Source organism: Mesocricetus auratus, unplaced genomic scaffold (assembly GCF_017639785.1).
Source record: "Mesocricetus auratus isolate SY011 unplaced genomic scaffold, BCM_Maur_2.0 Super-Scaffold_100013, whole genome shotgun sequence".
Classification (NCBI taxonomy): domain Eukaryota; kingdom Metazoa; phylum Chordata; class Mammalia; order Rodentia; family Cricetidae; genus Mesocricetus; species Mesocricetus auratus.
The window spans coordinates 4,991,588-5,009,931 of record NW_024429196.1 but is presented as its reverse complement, the minus strand read 5'-3'; the positions used below and the strand labels follow the sequence as shown (position 1 = coordinate 5,009,931).

General features: G+C 43.1%; 1 long non-coding RNA gene and 1 pseudogene across 1 annotated transcript; both read left to right on the top strand.

Moving 5' to 3' along the window:
• The first annotated feature begins 2,885 nt into the window (after nt 1–2,885).
• On the top strand, nt 2,886–4,688 carry LOC101844068 (annotated as a pseudogene).
• Nucleotides 4,689–16,110: 11,422 nt separating this feature from the next.
• On the top strand, nt 16,111–17,991 carry LOC121143437. Its single transcript, XR_005880622.1, has 3 exons — nt 16,111–16,161; nt 16,394–16,529; nt 17,678–17,991. It is a non-coding gene; the product is annotated as an uncharacterized LOC121143437 (long non-coding RNA).
• Nucleotides 17,992–18,344: the final 353 nt, after the last annotated feature.

Genomic DNA, 18,344 nt, shown 5'->3' with positions numbered 1-18,344 from the left:
TTTAGACCATTAGACCATAAGCTTAGTGTGGGGGGGGCTGGGAATGTAGCTCAACTGGTAAGGATGCCTGCTGCACATGCACAAAGCCATAGGTTAATCCCAGTAACACATAAACAGGCATGGTGGCACATGCCTGTAATCCCAGGGGGTAGAGTCAGGAGGATCAGAAGTTTAAGCTCATCTCCAGTTGCATATCAGGTTGAAGAGTAACCTGGGTTACAAAGAAAACCGTGTATCAAAATCAAAACAAAAGCCCCAAGAAACTCATGGCTTGCAAGGGCACCTTGGAGGGCCAGGATACAGGTAAGTGAACTCAGCATAAGGAACACAGGCAATGATGTCCCAAAAGACACATTTGTTAAGTGTCTCTGAGGTCTTTGGTTTTTAGCCCCCCTGTGATGAGAACCACAAGAGAATTCTAATGGGAGTTGTGATTTCTAACTTGGGATGTAATAGTATCATCTGCAATACTGTTAGGGAGGAAGGGGAAAAAGAAAAGCCTGAGGGTTGGAGGCTGTCGTTTGGGATGTGGTAGAAGTAGGACAGTGGAGCAAATATCACATGCTGATGATTTTATGGGGTGGGATAAAGAGGTGGTTTAAAAGTGACTTCACAAAAAATCAAATCCATGAAAAGATGAAGCAGCTGTGGGTTGAGAGGAAAGACAATTTCCCAAGGATATTTCATTGTAGAAAAGGACTGTTGGGGCTTTGTTAATGATGATGACGATGACGATAATGATGATGGTGCAGATAATGAGAAGGATGAAGATGATGGTGTGATGAAGATGATGTCATGCTTCTGCTGAGGATGATTATGAAAATGAATACGATGGTGAAGAAGATAATACAATGGTGCTGATGATGAAGATGATAATGATGGTGACACTGATGGCAATTATAGTGCTAATGATTTGTCTATGCCCAGCTGAGAGGTCCACTGATGAAGTTTAGGCTGAGGGTGCATAAGTTGGAATGTCACATCAATGAGAAATGTGACTCCCTCTACATGATCACCTTGTAGAGCATCCATTTTCTCAGATGCCACCTTACCCTGTGCCAGTCACTCTCGAGCTTGGGGCTCAAATAAGTAGAGTTATCAAGCTCATGGTTTTGACATCAACTTTTTAAGTTGATATGTTGAATGTTCTTCATTCCCCCACACCCAGGATGAACATTTAATCAAGAACTTCCAAATAGGAGAACTCACAGATCTTTGACTAGATTTTTAAATTTTCTTCAATAATAACAGCGGTGCTTTTGTATTCTGAGAAGCAGAGAAGAAGAAGTCATAACAGAGCAATATGGCAGCATCCAACTATGGACTTTTGTTGATATGAACATTGATTTTAAAGCTTGGGCAATAACTTTCCCTTCACACTTAATTGTCAAGTGTTGAGAGCTGACACACACAGCATGTCTGGTAAACTATGGCACAAATGTGAAGAGGCACACTTACAGTAGGGGTAAACACCTTTGCCAACATCCTCAGGAGTGGTGAGTACAACTCCAGTCAATACCTCTTGACTTTCTATGCTTCTTCTCCAGCTTCAAGTGGAAGATTACAGCAAGTACAACACTTTGTGCTTTGAATTGGGGCAAACATGAGCACGCACTGCTTCATGTGAAGGTACAAATGAGTAACTGTTCATCAGAACAAGGAATTCACATCAAATTTGCATAAAGTTAAGTGAATTTGCCAAGTAGACAGCTGGCATATTAAAAGAAGTGTATCAGTGAAAATGTCAAATGAATGTTTTTGATTGGTATGAAAAGGTTGCAAGGCATTTGGAAAGATACTATGATGAACTGTTGCAGCTTGAAGTAGCCATGTGCCTGCCTTGTTAGATGTAATGTGTCAAAATCTTGATTGTTTCAAGTGTCCTATGAATCTCTACAAAGTAATAGAAGTAGGTACAGAAGCAATCCACTAGGAAGGTAAATGTTAACTGCTTGAGGGATGTTTAAGGATGCTGTGGTGGGAAGCCATTGCTGTCACAGGGATGCAAAACTTGTTCCCCAAACTCTGTTCCCCTCCAGAAGGACTTGAGTCTCACTTTTTTAGCTTTCTTGGTTTCATTTCTGTTGCTTTGACAGATACACCAAGAAAAAGCAACTGAGATAAGAAAGTGTTTTTTTCATTTATGATTCCAGGTTTCAGTTCATTATTATGGGGAGGTCAAGGCAGGAGTTGGAGCAGCTAACCATATCACAGCCAGAATGAGGAGCAAAGAAAAAATGAATGCACCCATGCTATCTACCTGCTCACTCAGCTGCTTTCTTCACTCTCAAATAGTTCAGAGCCCAGGGAATGGTACCACCTACAGTAGGCTGCATCAATTAACAATTAAGCCACACATACACACCCTAATATGCTCACAGAAGAATCTGATCTAGAAAATTCTTCAGTTGAGACTCCCTTCCCAGGTAATTCTAAGTTGTGGTAAGTTGACATTGGAAACTAACCACCCCAGAGACACCTGTAAAACAAAGAGTAGCATTAGATGATCACATGAATCTTGAATATTATTGGATGCCTCGGGAGTGACATTTGTTAAGACTGTGTTTTCATGTGCTTGATCATGAAAGATCATGAAGAGAGAGAGTGTGTGTGTTTGGATAGTTAATGTCATGTATCTGTCTGTCAAATCTGTCAGGGAAGCAGAGAACCCAGTTATTTGGTTATTTGGTGTTCTAATGAGGTGTTTTTAGATGAAAATGACATTTTAGTTGAGAGACTGAATGAAACAGATTGGGCTCATGGTGGGAGTAGGTCTCTTTCAAAAGAGTAAGGATGTGAATAGAGGAAGAGGCCTGCCAATAAGATAAGAGCCTGTTGCTCACTGGCCTTCGACAGCCTGACTCACCCCATGCACTCCTGAAGAAATGCTTCACCTACCCGCAGTCCTCCTCCAGATGAGACCGGTGTCCCAGGCGGTGGCATTACATCTCATTTGAACCCATACCAAAGATGTAAAATTTGGTGTGGATGCTCAAACCTTAATGCTTCAAGATGTAGACCTTTTAGCCAATGCTGTAGTTGTTACAATGGGGACAAAGGGAAGAACTGATTATTGGACAGAATTGGGGAGGTCTCAAAGCAACAAAAGATGGGATAACTGCTGCAAAGTCAACTGGCATAAAGGATAAATACAAAAATGTCAGCACTGAACTTGTTCAAGATGTTGCCAATAACACAAATGAAAAGGCTGGGGATGGCACTGCTACTGCTGCTGTTCTGGCACATTCCATTACCACTGAGGGTTTTGAAAAGATCAGTAAAGGTGATAACGCAGTGGAAATCCAGAGAGGTGGGATGCTGGCTGTTGATGCTGTAATTGCTGAACTTAAAAAACTATCCAAACTTGTGACAACCCCTGAAGAACCACTCAGGCTGTTACTATTTCTTCAAGTGGAGACAAAGGCATTTTCTGATATAATGAAAAGGGTTGGAAGAAAGGGCATCACCACAGTGAATGATAGGAAACCCCTGAATAGTGAATTAGAAATTATTGAAGACACGAAGTTTGACAGAGGATGTATTTCCCCATGCTTTATTAACACTTCCAAAGGTCAAAACTGTGAGTCCCAAGATGCCCATGTTCTGTTGAGTGAAAAGAAAATTTTTAGTAACCAGTCTATTGAACCTGCTCTTGAAATTGCCAGTGTTCATTGGAAGCCCTGGATAAGAATTGCTGAAGCTATTGATGGAGAAACTCTAAGCACACTGGTTTTGCTTAGATTTTCCATTGTTTTATTATAAATGTGGGTTGTAGCAGTCAAAGCTCCAGGGTTTGGTGCCAATAGGAGGAACCAGCCTAAGACACAGCTATTGTTACTGGTGGTGCAATATTTGGAGAAGAAAGGTTGATTCTAAATCCCAAAGATGTTTAGGATAAGTTGGAGAGGTCATTGTCACCAAAGATCATACCATGCTTTTGAAAGAAAAAGGTGACAAAGGACAAAACTCAAATTGAAAAACATATTCAACAAATCATTGAGCTGTTAGACGTTATAACCAATGAATATGAAAGGAAAAAGCTGAATGAGTGACTGGAGAAACCTTCAACTGTGGTGAAGGTTGAAGGCACAAGGAATGCTTCTGTGAATGAGAAGAAAACCAGAGTTACGGATGTTCTTGATGATGCAAGAGCAGTTGTTGAAGAAGGCATTGTTCTAGGATGGGACTACACTCTGCTTCGGTGAATGCCAGCCTTGGATTCATTTAAAGCCCAGTAATGAAGACCAGAAAATAGGTATACATATTATTAAAAGCGCACTCAAAGTTACTGCAGCAACTGTTGCTTAGAATGCAGGTGTTGAAGGATCTTTGATAGTTGAAAAAATCCTCCAGAGTTCACGGAAGTTGGTTATGATGCTCTGCTCAGAGACTTTGTGAACATGGTGGAAGAGGAAATTGTTGATCCAACAAAGATTGTGAGAACTGCTTTACTGGATGATTCTAGGGTGGCCTCCTTTCTAACTACAGTAAAAACTATAGTGACAGAAATTCCTAGAGAAGAAAAGGACCCTGGAATGGGTGTGATGGGTGGAACAGGAGGGGTTGTAGAGGTGGCATGTTCTAACTCCTTGAATAGTGCTTTGCCCTTATCAATGAACTATGACAGGAAACTGAAGGCAGGTTCCTCCCCATTAACTTCACAGAAATCACCTGAAGACAATGACTGAGGAGAAGGCTAGGTGACTGATCATATATGCATCAGTTACTCATTGTCCATGCCAACAGAAAACTTATTTTGTAATTTTGAATAAAGACATTTGTACATTCCTGAATCTGGGTGAAAGAGCCACATCCCAATGTCCTTTCAACTTAAATCACCGATGTGTTTCCACTATTCTGCTACAGTCAGGGTTGTAGTGCTTGTATCACTAGACAAGAAGTTCAGAAGCAGCCTTTCTGTGGAGAGTGAAAATAATTGTATACAAAGCAGAGAAGTCTTCAAATATGTGACAACCTTTGTGCAATAAAATTTTGTTTAAGGTTAAAAAACAAAACAAACAAACAAAACCAAGATTCAAGTCTGTAGCCCACTAGGCTCACGTTCAACCTGCAGCATCAGTTCTGCTAATTTTAGATCTCCTACTCTCACTTATATGTGCATGCAACCAAACACACACACACACACACACACACACACACACACACACACACACGTTACTTTTCTGTTGCTGTGATAAAACACCATGCCCACGGCAACCTACAGAAGGAGGATTTATTTGGGGTTTATGGTCACAGAGGGGTATGGTTCTAGGATTCCGTCACCATGATTGCAGAGAAGCAGGGCAAGAAGCAGGCACGGCAACAGAAACAACTGAGTGCTCACATCCTGAACCGCAGGCAGGGACCACAGAGCGCAAACACGAAGGGACACAAGTCTTTAATCTCTCCAAACACACTTCCTCCAGCAATGCTTTGTTCTTACTGTGATAGATACTCACCTTGGAGACAAGGTATCTACTCCTGCATGCCCGTAAGTTCTTCCAAGCCCATCACCTGTGGATGTATAGAGTTGGTGGCCCCCATCAAGGCATTCCAGGCAATACTACTTCTGGCTGAGAATCATTCGAGCAGATGAATGCCATATGTGGGCCTTCCTTGTGGACATTCCAACATGAGCATGCTCCTCTGTATCCCAAAGTAGCTGGCTTTATGTCACCGTGGGGCAAAGGTGCAGGTTCACTTCCAGTGCAGCTATATACTACAGGGACAAGAATCTCCAGAGATTGTATATCCTATAACTCTGCATGCACTATGTGGCATAATTTCCTCCTAGCCAGGATTGATGGATCTAGGAATGCAGGAACAGAAACATAAGTGTTTACATTCACCATTCTCCTTAATGACTCACAAGCAAAATATTTGCTTGCTAAACCCATAGGCATGTTCTCCATTGGCTCTGTGGTCAGAGTTTCCCAGGGTAAAAGCTTTCACTGCAGTGAACTGGAAGATGGAACTTCACCCACCTCCTCTGGAATCCTCATTTCTCTGAATCAACATGAAAGGAGGGATTGAGGCCCTGTGCTCCGTCAGGACTGAGCCTGACTGCAGAAGGTAAATTGGATAGTTATTAAAGAATATTTTGGAGTAAAGAAAGCCTCTTTGGTTTGCTAACATTCTTTGTGATCAAGGTCACAGGCAAACTGCAGTAACCCAACTCAGGCAGGCCTGTCACAGTCTAGACACTTAGGAGACTAAGACCAAAGTTGCTGTCCTGGGTGGAGACCCACTATCAGCTGAGGTTCTTGCCAAAGGCAAAGAAAAAATCTAATTCATAGAAGATGAAAGTGGTTGTGGCTATCAGCTTTAGCCTTGAGCCTGGCCACAAAGACAGAGACTATAATTATCTTGGGTGATTTTCCATTGTTTTATTATAAATATTTGAGTATGTATGAGTATCCAGTATCGTGAGATTTTCCCGTTTCTCATTTGCAGCAGTCTCTGCAAATACCATGGCTATCAGAATGTCTATCTACAAGAGGCAAGATGGAAGCTCAGTTCAACAACAGTAACTTCAAGAGTCTGACCTAGAGTTTATTTTAGGCGTTTTTAAGCATATGATAATTTTCTGAATTTTTTTCCGACAGTAATTAACCCAATCCTGTGTGCACAATAAAGTTCAAGATGTGACTACATTGAAGTTCTTTGTAAAGTACATGTAGTAGCATCTTCCATAAAGATAGATTCTGTAGCTTGACAGAGAAAAACAGCTCACAATAAGGGTCTTGGGAGACTCCCTGGTGTGGTCTTGGCCAAACAGAAAGTGCAGATGTCACAGGATATTAACTACCTCTGCTCCAAGCCTTCTGGACAGAAAACAGGTTAGATTTCTCTCCCTTTGATGAGCAAACCCTGCAAGTTTAAAATTCTTGGTTTTCCTAGTGAATACCTGTGAGCACAAGGATCTCTGCACCTCCTTTACTGATTCTCTTGTCATGTAGCAAGATCAATGTATTTCCTATCATAGTATTAATCCTAGTTAGCTTTAACTGTCAGCCTAGAGTCAATGAGAAGGAAGTCTTGATGAAGAACTGCCTAGATCATATTGATCTGTAAGTATGTCTTTGATGGAGTGTCTTCATTTTTAATTGATTCAGGACATTCTAGCTCACTGTGGACAGCATCATTTCCTAGACAGGTAGGTCTGGTCTACAAAAGAAACATAGCTAATCATGAGCCTGAGCAAGCCTCCATGTTTTCTACTTGACTTTCTGCCTTGATGCCCCTCAATGGTGAACTGTGGCTTGGCAGTGTGAACCAGATAAGTTGCTTTTGCTCAACAAGATGAAAGGAGAACTGTATCTAAGTGTTGTCTAACTATTTAAATTACAGGTTATCAAGGAGAGTGAGCATGGGTCAGGGACAGTCTTCTCTTGAAGGAAAAGGTCAGTGCCTTTCCAGTGGTACATGAGACAGGTGTTTCCAGCTGGGTGGAGGCATGACTGTGCTATTGTCTTTATTTGTAAGTTAGGTGTGGCTAAAAGAGATGCATATGAACCCCAAAATTACAAGCAGTGTACTGTCGACTGTTTTTGTCAACTTGGAGGATGTTTTGAATGAGATTGGGATGTGGTGAGGCTTGAGGTTTTTGTAATCAAAGGAAGGTGTTAAGTGGGGCTTACAAAAGACTGATCTTGCAGACAATTTTCTGGCCTGCTGGCCTTCGATTTCAAACAGAGCATCAGCTTTGCATATTCCATGCTTGCCAACATCTGTAAGAGCAGGGTACCTCATAAATAGATCTCTTGTATTTGTGTGTGAGAGAGAGACAGAGGGAAAGTGTGTGCGTGTGCGTGTGCGTGTGTGTGTGTGTGTGTGTGTGTGTGTGTGTATGTGTGTGTGTGTGTGTGTGTGTGTGTGTGAAGTGCCTCTGTTTCTCTGGAAAACCCTAATATTTGTGTCACCAATAAACCATTTGAAAGTTTATCTTATTATCTTGAGTATGATGAAAACCAAAGGCAAATTATCAGCTGGAAAAACAGTTTTGATTGTCCTGTTCATAAGCATCTGGTAATTGTCAAAGAAGCAAATATAATGTGTCTTTGACAGGATGGATTGTTCATATAGGTTGTGTTTTCCACTATTAAGCAACCCTTATTTTGTAAGAGCTAGGGATTCTGTGCAAAGAAAAGGACTGTCTTTGCCCATTGATTTCTCCTGTCTCCTAACAATTATCCAAGAAAGGTCTATCTGGGGGAGAAGAAAGAAACAGAAGAAAACCTAAATTGATTTTACTTCAGCTTAATTAACCACATTTTACCTGGGGTTTGCACTGAATGACTGTTGGCTGTTTTCCCAACTCAAAACCACCTTCCATGAATAAAGATCGTCAGCACAGACAAGACTGAAAAATAATGTGTTACAGAGTCTAAAAGCCATTTAAAAAGCAGGGTTCTAGATGTTTTTGGAGGAATAGTTGTTCCATTCAGGGGCTGAAATAAGTTCTAGCCAGGCTGACACCGAAGAGAACAGAGTATACATACACATGTGTATAATACACGTAGTATGTGTAGATAATATTGTACATATATAATACATGCATATATACACTATATACATTGTGTGTGTAATGATGGCTGGTTGTCATTATCAACTTGCTTAGGTTAAGAAATGCAGGAATGCCTAAGGCATTTTGAAGTACAACTTTGTGTGTAAGAGGATTAACTAATGGGGAAGATCCAACCTAAGCAGGAATGGCACCATTCCACGGTCTGGGGTGGAAGATGATGAACAGGAGGAAGGTGAAACTAGCTGGGCACTGACATCCCCCTTTCTCTACTTCTTGACCACCCCAGACATGAGCAAGCAGCTTAATGCTCCTACCACCTTACTTTGACTTTCATAATGAACTGTGCCCACATATCATGAGCTCAGATAAATGTTTCTTCCTTATGACTTTTTGGTATTTGGACAGAGATAAATAACCAACACATATACATACAGTCATAGGTTTTATACATATGCATTTCCCAGGACACACATGCACATTTATATATGTGACCTATATCATACATACCCTCACTGCTATGGCCCTTGTGTATCCTCGTGTAGGCCAGAGGCTGCAGAGTGATGGAAGCAGTGCCACAAGGGGTCAGCCTTAACATTCATCCTGCAGGTGGGAAGCAACAAGGTCCCAGGCAGGTGTCTTGTGAGGCTCAAGCCTAGCACCTTGGGATGTAACACTTAAGAGTCTTTGTTTCATTCTGTCATACATTACATCCTGATCACAGTCGCCCATCCCTTAACTCCTCTTAGTAACCTCTCCACCCTTCTTCCCCAGAGCCTCTCCTCCTCTGTTTCCCTTCAAAAATAGAGCAGGCATCCTAGAGATATCAACTGAACACAGAATAACAAATTACAATAAGACCAGGCACAAACCCTCATATCAAGGTTGAATGACAACCCAGCAGGAGGAAAAGGGTCCCAAGAGTGGGCAAAAGAGACAGAGACACCCTCTACTCCATTAGGAGTCCTAAAAGAGCACCCAGTTACACAACTGTAAGGTGTATGCAAAGGACCTATCTCAGATCCATCCAGGCTCCCTGATTGTTGTTCCAGTCTCTGTGAGCCCCAAATAAGCCATGCTCAGTTGATTCTATGGGCTATGTTCTTATGGGGGACACTGAATCTTGCTGTGAGAGTATGAGTGACTGTTAAGCAATGAAGATGTGTTCAAGTGCTACCTAAGCTCTATTTGCTTCCCCTTCTACCAGCAGCCAGGAACTTTTAGATCAACCCCCTGAGGAGAGACATAAAGCTTTGTTGCAGGAAACTGTGTCAGGCATGGGAACAGAAAGAGGCAAGGCCTAGATGTGCAGTTCACCTCTGCTCACCCAGCACTTGAGAGTCTAAATTTACAGCAATTGTCCCAAACTTCCTCAGAGTCTCTCTATTATGTTGGTGATGATAAGTGATGGAGTGAATGAGAACTGAGTGAGTGGAGATGGCCTGGTGGTGTTGTCTCTCTCTCTCTCTCTTTCTCTCTCTCTCTCTCTCTCTCTCTCTCTCTCTCTCTCTCTCTCTCTCTCTCCCTCTCTGTGTGTGTGTGTGTGTGTGTGTGTGTGTGTATGTGTGTGTGTAAGAGGAAGGGCCTCCTCTCCACATCTGCAGGACACATACCAGCTGCATCAGCTTTCTTAGCTTTCTAGCAATTAATGGGCTAGGAGAAAGATGGCATATAGTGCTCATCTGACCCCTCCAATGACAGGGTGTTTCCAGAGAATGCTGAAAACATCCCCCAAAGACTCTTGTATCTAGAGACTTTGAAGAGACAAGTGGAAAACAAACACATGATTCAAACAACCGTATGGATTCATAGGAGAATTGGAGTTGACCTTAGAGATTACCTTCAGAGGACAGAGAGGGGTTGAAGTTGATGGGAAGTTACTGAGTCAGTCACCATCAGCATCTTCAGTCTTACTATTGCTACTTGGAGAATAGAGGGTATGATGATGCAACGCTTGCTGTCAATAGTATTGGTCATAGAGGCCAACAGGTCATACAGGGCCTCTCTTCTTGGCTTACTACCAAGGACCTCAGGCAACAGATTACCCTCTTCATAGTAAGCATGTTTTCTTTCTAGAAAGTAAGTCCATAGGTGAGGTGCTGTGTGTCATCCACGTTTGATTAGTAATTAGTGTCATGTTTGATAAAGGGGATGCTTGAGAAATTTCTGGAATTTAACTGGAATAAAAATAGATTTGCAGTGAGGGTTCTAGGTGTGGAAGTCTGTTTTCTGTTGCTGTGGAGAAAAAATCCCAAACTCATCAATCCATAAGAAATATCTACTTTTGGTCAGTCTCAGGTTATAATCCATAGTTACTTGGTCTCCCTGCTTTAGGGCTGTGGTGACCCTGTGCATAGGCACTGAGATGGTGTGTCAGCAAAGTTGCTCCTCTCAGGGCAGTTAGGAAGGAGGGAAAGAAAGAAAGACAACATCATGATGATGATGAGAGAAGAGGGGACAAAGAGGAGGAGGGAGAGGAGCCAGGGCCCCCGAACCCCCTTCAAAGAAACTCCCTTAGGGACCTCCCTCCATCCTTCCCCCTCCCTTCCTTCTTGCCCTCCTCCTTCCTTCCTTCTTTTCTTCTTTCCTTCTTCCTCCTCTTCCTTCCTCCATCTTCCTCCCTCCCTCTCTTTCCTCTCTTCTTCTTCCTTTCCTCCTCCCTCCCTCCTTCATTCTCTCCTCCCACTATGTCTCCTAAAGAATATACCCTCCAACAGCACTATAGATAGACAACCAAGTCTTTAACACTTACACTTTGGAAAATACAAAAACCTAAATGGTGGGGCTGCGGAGGTGGATCAGCCAGTAAAGCACTTGTCGTGCAAGCATGAGGACATGAGCTTTGAGTCTCCAGCACGAACATAAAAAGCTAAGTGTGACTCAACCTCAGGGTTAGGGAGGCAGAGAAAGGATCCCTGGGGTTTGCTGGCCAATAAGTCCAGCCCAGCCTAACCCAGGTTCAGTGAGAAACCTGTCTCAAAAAATATGGTAGAGCAGAATGGAGGAAGACACTTGATGTTGGCCTGTGGCCTCCATGTGTTCTTCACTCTGTGTGTGCATGCCCACACAGACACCATGAAAATAATATCCCAGTCAGTCTGGAGAGATGGCTCAGCAGTTAGGAATGGATACTGTTCTTAGAAGACCTCAGTTCAGTTCCCAGCACACATGACAGGAGACACAGAACCAACCGCCTTTAACTCCAGCTCCAGGGAATCTGGTGCCCTCTTCTGAAGGAGCTGCACTCATGTGTACATACGCATCCCCACCCTACACACAAACGCATAATTAAAAAATAAAATAAAACTTACAAATTTCAAACCATGGCTATGGTAACTGAGCAGGATTGTGATGCTTACAGCAATGCTTGAAGTCATGTCATGTCTGTGCCCTCACACACACACCAGCTCCATGCCCGTGTGTCTGTGCACTCACACACACCAGCCCCATGCCCGTGTGTCTGTGCACTCACATACACCAGCCCCATGCCATGTGTCTGTGCACTCACACACACCAGCTCCATGCCCGTGTGTCTGTGCACTCACACACACCAGCCCCATGCCCATGCATCTGTGCACTCACACACACCAGCCCCATGCCCATGCATCTGTGCACTCACATACACCAGCCCCATGCCATGTGTCTGTGCACAGCTCCAGTTGTAAGACATTTCTGTTCTCAGCAGCAGCATTGCAGAGAAGTTAAAGGAAAGGTTGCGACCTACCCAATGCACACACTCAATCACCAACTTCCCTGCAGCCAGAAGGTCCTGAAGAGCACAGAGCCTGAGCAGGCGGGACCTGGAAGCACTCCAATGGCAAACCCCGAGTAACCTAAGAGAGTGAAACAGCTCAGACAGCCCATGATGGAGGAGGTTGTTGCTCCCCAGAACCTGGCAGGAAAAAAAAAGCATAAATCACCAGCAGGCCCCAGGGCAGAAAGCTGGGGTGGGATGCTTGACTTTCCCTTGGAGGCTGTGGACCAGCTTGGCTTCCGCTTCCACTCCTGCTAATTCTCCATTGCACTCTGTAACACCCTCCCTCAATGAATCAGTGGGAGAATTATTGGCAAAAAGAAACACGGGTGAAAGAACATTCAGAAGGAAAGGGATTTGCCTGCCTTAAGGGATGCACGGAGAGCTGAAGTTTTGAATCATCCATCAACAGTAAAGGCTTCTGGGAGGCAATCACTCCCGGATCCTCTTGGTTATTTAAACAGTTTTCTCCGAGAGTTCACTGTAGAGGCTGCTCACCAAAGAAGGCAACAGGACTGACTATGCAAATCTATGTGGAAAATTTGAATTTAATCGTTAGGAATTTTAAATGGGTTGCCTGGGCATGCAGAAGGTGAAGTAGGATACAGAAACAGCCTGCATTGGCTGGTGAGTTTTGTGTTTGAAATAGGTTTCTGTGCCTCCAGCTATGTGCTTAAGGGGAAAACTGACATTGATTGACAAGAGTCAACAACTTTGATATATTCTGGGTGGCAGTAGGAGGCAGTAGGAGTCTACAATGGGCAGTTGGAAGTGGAGATTTCGCAGCCAGACACAGTGTATACCATTGCAATGTTATTGGCAAGGGTGGAAGGCTGTGCGTGTGTGGTGGGGGTGGGGACTGTGTGCACACTTGTGTAAAGGGGTGCTCACATCTCTTGTCTGTGGAAGACAGAGGAGCATGTCAGGTGTGCTGTTATCACTTCCCATTTTATTCTCTCTCGAGATGGTCTCTCCTGGAATCTAGAACTAAGCTGGCATCCAGTAAGCACGGCGATCATCCTGTCTCTGCCCCCCCCCCCACATATACACAGTGCTGGGGTGACAGGGCTGCCAGTGATTACACCTGGCTATCCATATGGAGGCTGGGGATTTGAACTTGGTTCTTCATGGGTACAGCAACTCCGCTTATTTATTGAGCCATCTCTGCAGCCCCAGGTTTTCATTTGTAAATTAGGACCATGCCTTTTATTTGTGTTTCATTGGCAGCACAGAAAGGAATTGCTAACCCTCCCTCTGAATCCTTCTAGAACTGTGAACTTCATTTCTACAGCTATGTTTTTCTTTTAAGATCTTTGATTGGAATATATTCATGTACATAAAGGTGAGTTTCATAAAGGCAATTTCTTTCAAGTATATTGTATACTGTGACCATGCTTACTGTCTTCCCTGTTGGAATCAGTTGGCCTCCCTTCTGAGGGGACCCAGATATGCAGTCTTTATGCCTAGGTTAGGGCATACAAGAAAGATGTGATAGCTTCTGACAAATAGGTCTGTGACATCCTTGCTTCCCAGTGAAGAAATATTCATTTTATCACCAGAATATGCTGGCCTCTTCCTTGAAGCAAAAAGCTTCAAGGCCAAACTCTCCAAGGAGCTTGTCAGTTTTCAGTGTTCTGATCTCTTAAATTCACATGTGACTGCCTAAAGCAATCTTTAGCAAAAGGACAGGTTATCTAGTTACTTATAGACACTCAAACTATAACAACACAGTGGGGTCTAGATCACAGCCACTGATTGGCCAGTAATAGACAGAAGTTGTTGGTCCCAGCAGTGCTGAAACCCTGTGGAGTTGGCTTTGGAATAGTTCCCTATTCTTTAGCCAAGTCCTAACTTAACTCTACAGGGAGAAACTCTTGTCCAGGGCTCCCCAGGGTCCTTGGCTCTGTCCTTTGCAAGGTCAACCTTTTCCACTGCCCTCCTCGGCTATGATGGAGTCAGTGTTGATGTTGAGGCACTCCCTAAGGTCTATAAAACTTCTCCAGCTGTTTCCTGCCCTCAGGCCAGCGCCAGTGGTGTCTAACAGTTGAAAGATTTCTTAGGCTCTTTTGAATATGCGTTCCTCTCGGAACTTTACCTAATGGCTTCCAGCAGTATCTATGTGCCATTAACTATGCACCAAAATCTTGCATAGATGTGACTTCATGTCTGCCATCCTTGTTTGTTTCCTTGTCTGTAAATTCCCTCTCTCCATTTAAAGGCAACTCCTGCAAGTCTGGTGGCATCAGGGTCGTAACCATAGAAAGCTGATTGACGATTTTCAGAATGTTTGCAATCCTATCCCTTATTCTTTGGATCTAGGAGCTATCCCACAAGAGATAAAGGCACATGGTAAAGTGTTGTTTCTGGTTCTCTTTCCCTGTTTGTGTGTGTGTGTGTGTGTGTGTGTGTGTGTGTGTGTGTGTGTGTGTGTGTGTGTGTAGGTTCACACATGTGTAGGCCAGAGAACATCCTCAATTATCCTTCCTAATATGCTCCACTTTCTTTTTGAGTCAGGAGAGAGAGCTCTGGATTGGAACTTGCCAAGAAAGCTGAGCTTGCTGACTATTGCGTACCTGAGATCTGTCTGTCTATACCTTCCCGTTGGGCTTACAATCATGAACCACCATAGCTTTTTTTTTTATATGAGTTCTGTGAATTGAAATTAAGGCAATATTTTAGTGACTGGGCTGTTGCCCCAGGCCACATGTGGCGTTATTGTTACAGTTATGGTCTGATCACAGCTGAAGATACCAATTGCAGCTAGTCTAATTAAATATCGGCATGGTCTCAATAAACCCTTCCTCCCTGATGAAAATTGCACTATGTCAGAAACTCACAGCATTCCCCATGATATTGGTGAATCCACCAACAGAACTCCCTTATGCTTGAGTGCTACATGAATTGGAACAGAAATGAAAGTCATGGTCCCTAAAAAAAAAGTAAACAAGATGCTTCATGTGTAAGTATCCATCCATCCGTCCCTCTATCATTCAGCTACATGTCCAAGTAGGTATCAGCCCATTCACCCATCCATTTTCACCTGCAAAATTTCCTTAAGCACATCAGAGGTAAAATCTCTTTGGGCACATCAGAGATGCATATCACAACTACGTTTTTATACCCAAACTGGACACACTATCTAACATTGAGGTCGTACTTTTTTAGAATAGAAAACAACATTAGATGTCACAACAGACTCAGGAAACAGGGCATTTGGTTGCTATGCATACTGTCTGGGCTGAGAAATGAGGTTTGGAGGAAGACTGGAGTAAGAGCCCCCAAAGAGATAAGCTGAGGGGAAGTTAGAATTCTGTCCTTGCCAGCCTTTGAAAGCAAATCAGTGTTAGTCTAGAAATGTGAACTGATAGGAGCAGAAAGTCTAAATAAATTCTGTAAATCATGTCCCTTCTGTCCCTTGCATATCTTACTGCTCAAATTGCCTCATTCTGCTTTCCCCTTTGCTCATTTATTTAAGAAATGTTTTTACGAGCAGTGCCTACATAGACATTATGATAGATATGAGGGTCACAAAGAAGGCAGAGGAATCTTAGCCTCATAGAATTTTTAGTTGAGTGGAGGAGACAGACATTAATCAAATAACCCTGTAAATTAACTTGTCATAAAGCCCCAACAAGGGCTATAAAGGCCACAACAGAGGATTGTGTTGGAAGGAACTAATCCATCCATCAGGGCCAGAGAAAGCTTCCTATAGGGAAGGCATCAGAGTAAATGTGAGGTGTGTGAGGGTATCACAAGGTCATAAAGGTCAGCTGTGACCTTTCCAGGCAGAGATGGCACGGCATCATGCATTTTGTTCTGGAAACTGGAGTTCAGGGCCTCGGAGAAACAGGACAGAGAGATGGAGACAGCTACAGAAAGGCAGGTGGGTGAGGCAAGGCTAAGGATTTAAAAGAAGCAACAATTGCAAGTTTTCCACCCAAGAGAGGTCTTTTGGCCTTTGAGAGGATTGTTGTAGATAAGGAGGAAGGAAGAAACCAGAAAGGATTCTGGGAAGTGAGGGTCTTGGCTTGATTTACAAAGCTCTTTTGTAAGGTCACCTTGCCCATGTCACTTCCTACTGTAACACGGTACCTTCTGTCTTTGCTCCTTTCCAGTTGCTGTGACAAAACTCTGACAATGGTAACTTAAGAGGAAATGGTTTGTTTTAGCTCATGGATCATCAGGAAGCAGAAAGCAATGCGCGAACGCTGCTCGGTTCCTTCTCCTCATCTGTGCAGTTCAGGGTCCCAGGTAGGGAATGCCACCACTCCCAGTGGACAGGTCTTCCCATCTTAACACAATCCAGGCATACCCCACAGGCCTGTCTAGGGTCCCTTCTCCCAGGTGACTAGATTTTGTGAGGCTGACAATGAATTCCATCACACTCTCCAAGTGGGTTCCTGGGCACACTTTCCAGCCATTGAGTCTTTCTCCCCAAATGACTTCCGCTCTGCTCCCCCCCTCCTCCTTTTGGCTTCCCTCAGGCTCTTCTTTCTCTGAACCTTTTCCCTGTTCTCCTCCGACTTCCTATTGCATCCACAGGCAAATTCCTAGTTTTCAACATTAGCTTTGTTTCTCACCTAAGGAAGCCTCTCTGTCATCCCTTTAATCCCGGTCTCCTCCTCTCCCAGATAAGGGTGATGACTTGGAAACATGCCCTTCAGTTTCTAGAGACTCTAGCTGCAAAGATCAAGGCCCACATGAGCCAGTCTTTGATTACTTGCTGGTTTATTGTGCCACAGGCTCAGTGGGGCGGGGTGGGGGGTGTGGGGTGCAGGGACAAAAACATTTGTCTCATTGGTATTTCTAGCCTGTTTTCCAGACCCCAGCACATACTCTGCCCTCAGTAAATGTTTACATAATTCAATTTTAAAATGGACATGTAACTAAATATTCTAAATATTTCAGGGGCACCTGGACATTGTCAGAAAAAACAAGTCAATTCTCATGTTGAAAAAAAAGTATTATCTCGATAAAGTAACACGTAAAAGTTTATGAGGTTTATTTACTGGTATGAAGAATAAGCTATAGAGTATTGAAGTGACAGCTCCAATGGCCAATAGAACTTCCTTTGCTTGTTGAGAGTCTAAGTTTTGTACCTAGTGCCTATGTGGCAACTGAGAAGTGTCGGTAACTCCAACCCCAAAGGATCTGGAGTCTTCTGGGCTCCATGGGCATCACATGCATGTGGTACATTTACATGCATGTAGGCAAACACACACACATAAAGTAAAAATAAATAAATATTATTTTTAAAATGCTGTAGAAACATATATGCAGATTATCTTTCCTGTTAGGCAACAGCGTTGATTAGCCTGGCTCACAACACTGTGTTCATTGAGTGTATTCATTGAGGCCTTATTATGAATAGAAAATGTTAAACTCCTGAACTCCTTTAGGTAATGACTATGATTGCTTCTGATGCTGGATGCTGCTGGACTGTCTGGCCGTCATTATACTGGTACCAACACTGAAATCACTAAAAGATGAATGAAGTGCCAAGCAATCCTGAAGGGACCACCACCTGGCTGTTTCTGTTACTGACCCAGAAACCCAAGGGAAGCAGATTCTTGAGAAAAGAATATGTAAGCATTGAGGTCCAAAGGCCTCACCTTGGTCAATGTGTTGTTCACTTCAAATTTTGTTTCTTTCATTTGAATTTTGTAACTTGCCTCATGTAGATATTAAACATAAAGATCTATCTCTAAATTTATATTTTTAAGAGTCCTGTGAACAGTACTGTGCTTTTCTTTCATATTTCAATTATGCATTGTAAAGTATATAGGAAAGTGGAGAAACTTTATACATTAACTTTGACTCTTTCAGCCTTTAAAAAATAAAAAAAAACAGTTGTTGTATTAGTTACTCCCATGTGTTACCTTGGCAAAATACTAGACAAAACAACTTTGGAAAGAAGTGTTTGTTGGGATCACAGTATAAAAATATATTCAGTTCATCACGGGGAGGCATGAGGTGACAGGTCACATGGCATCCATCCTTAGGGAACAGAGAGATGAGCAATGGGGTTTGCTTACCCCTTTATATTCAGCCCAGGGCCCAGCATAT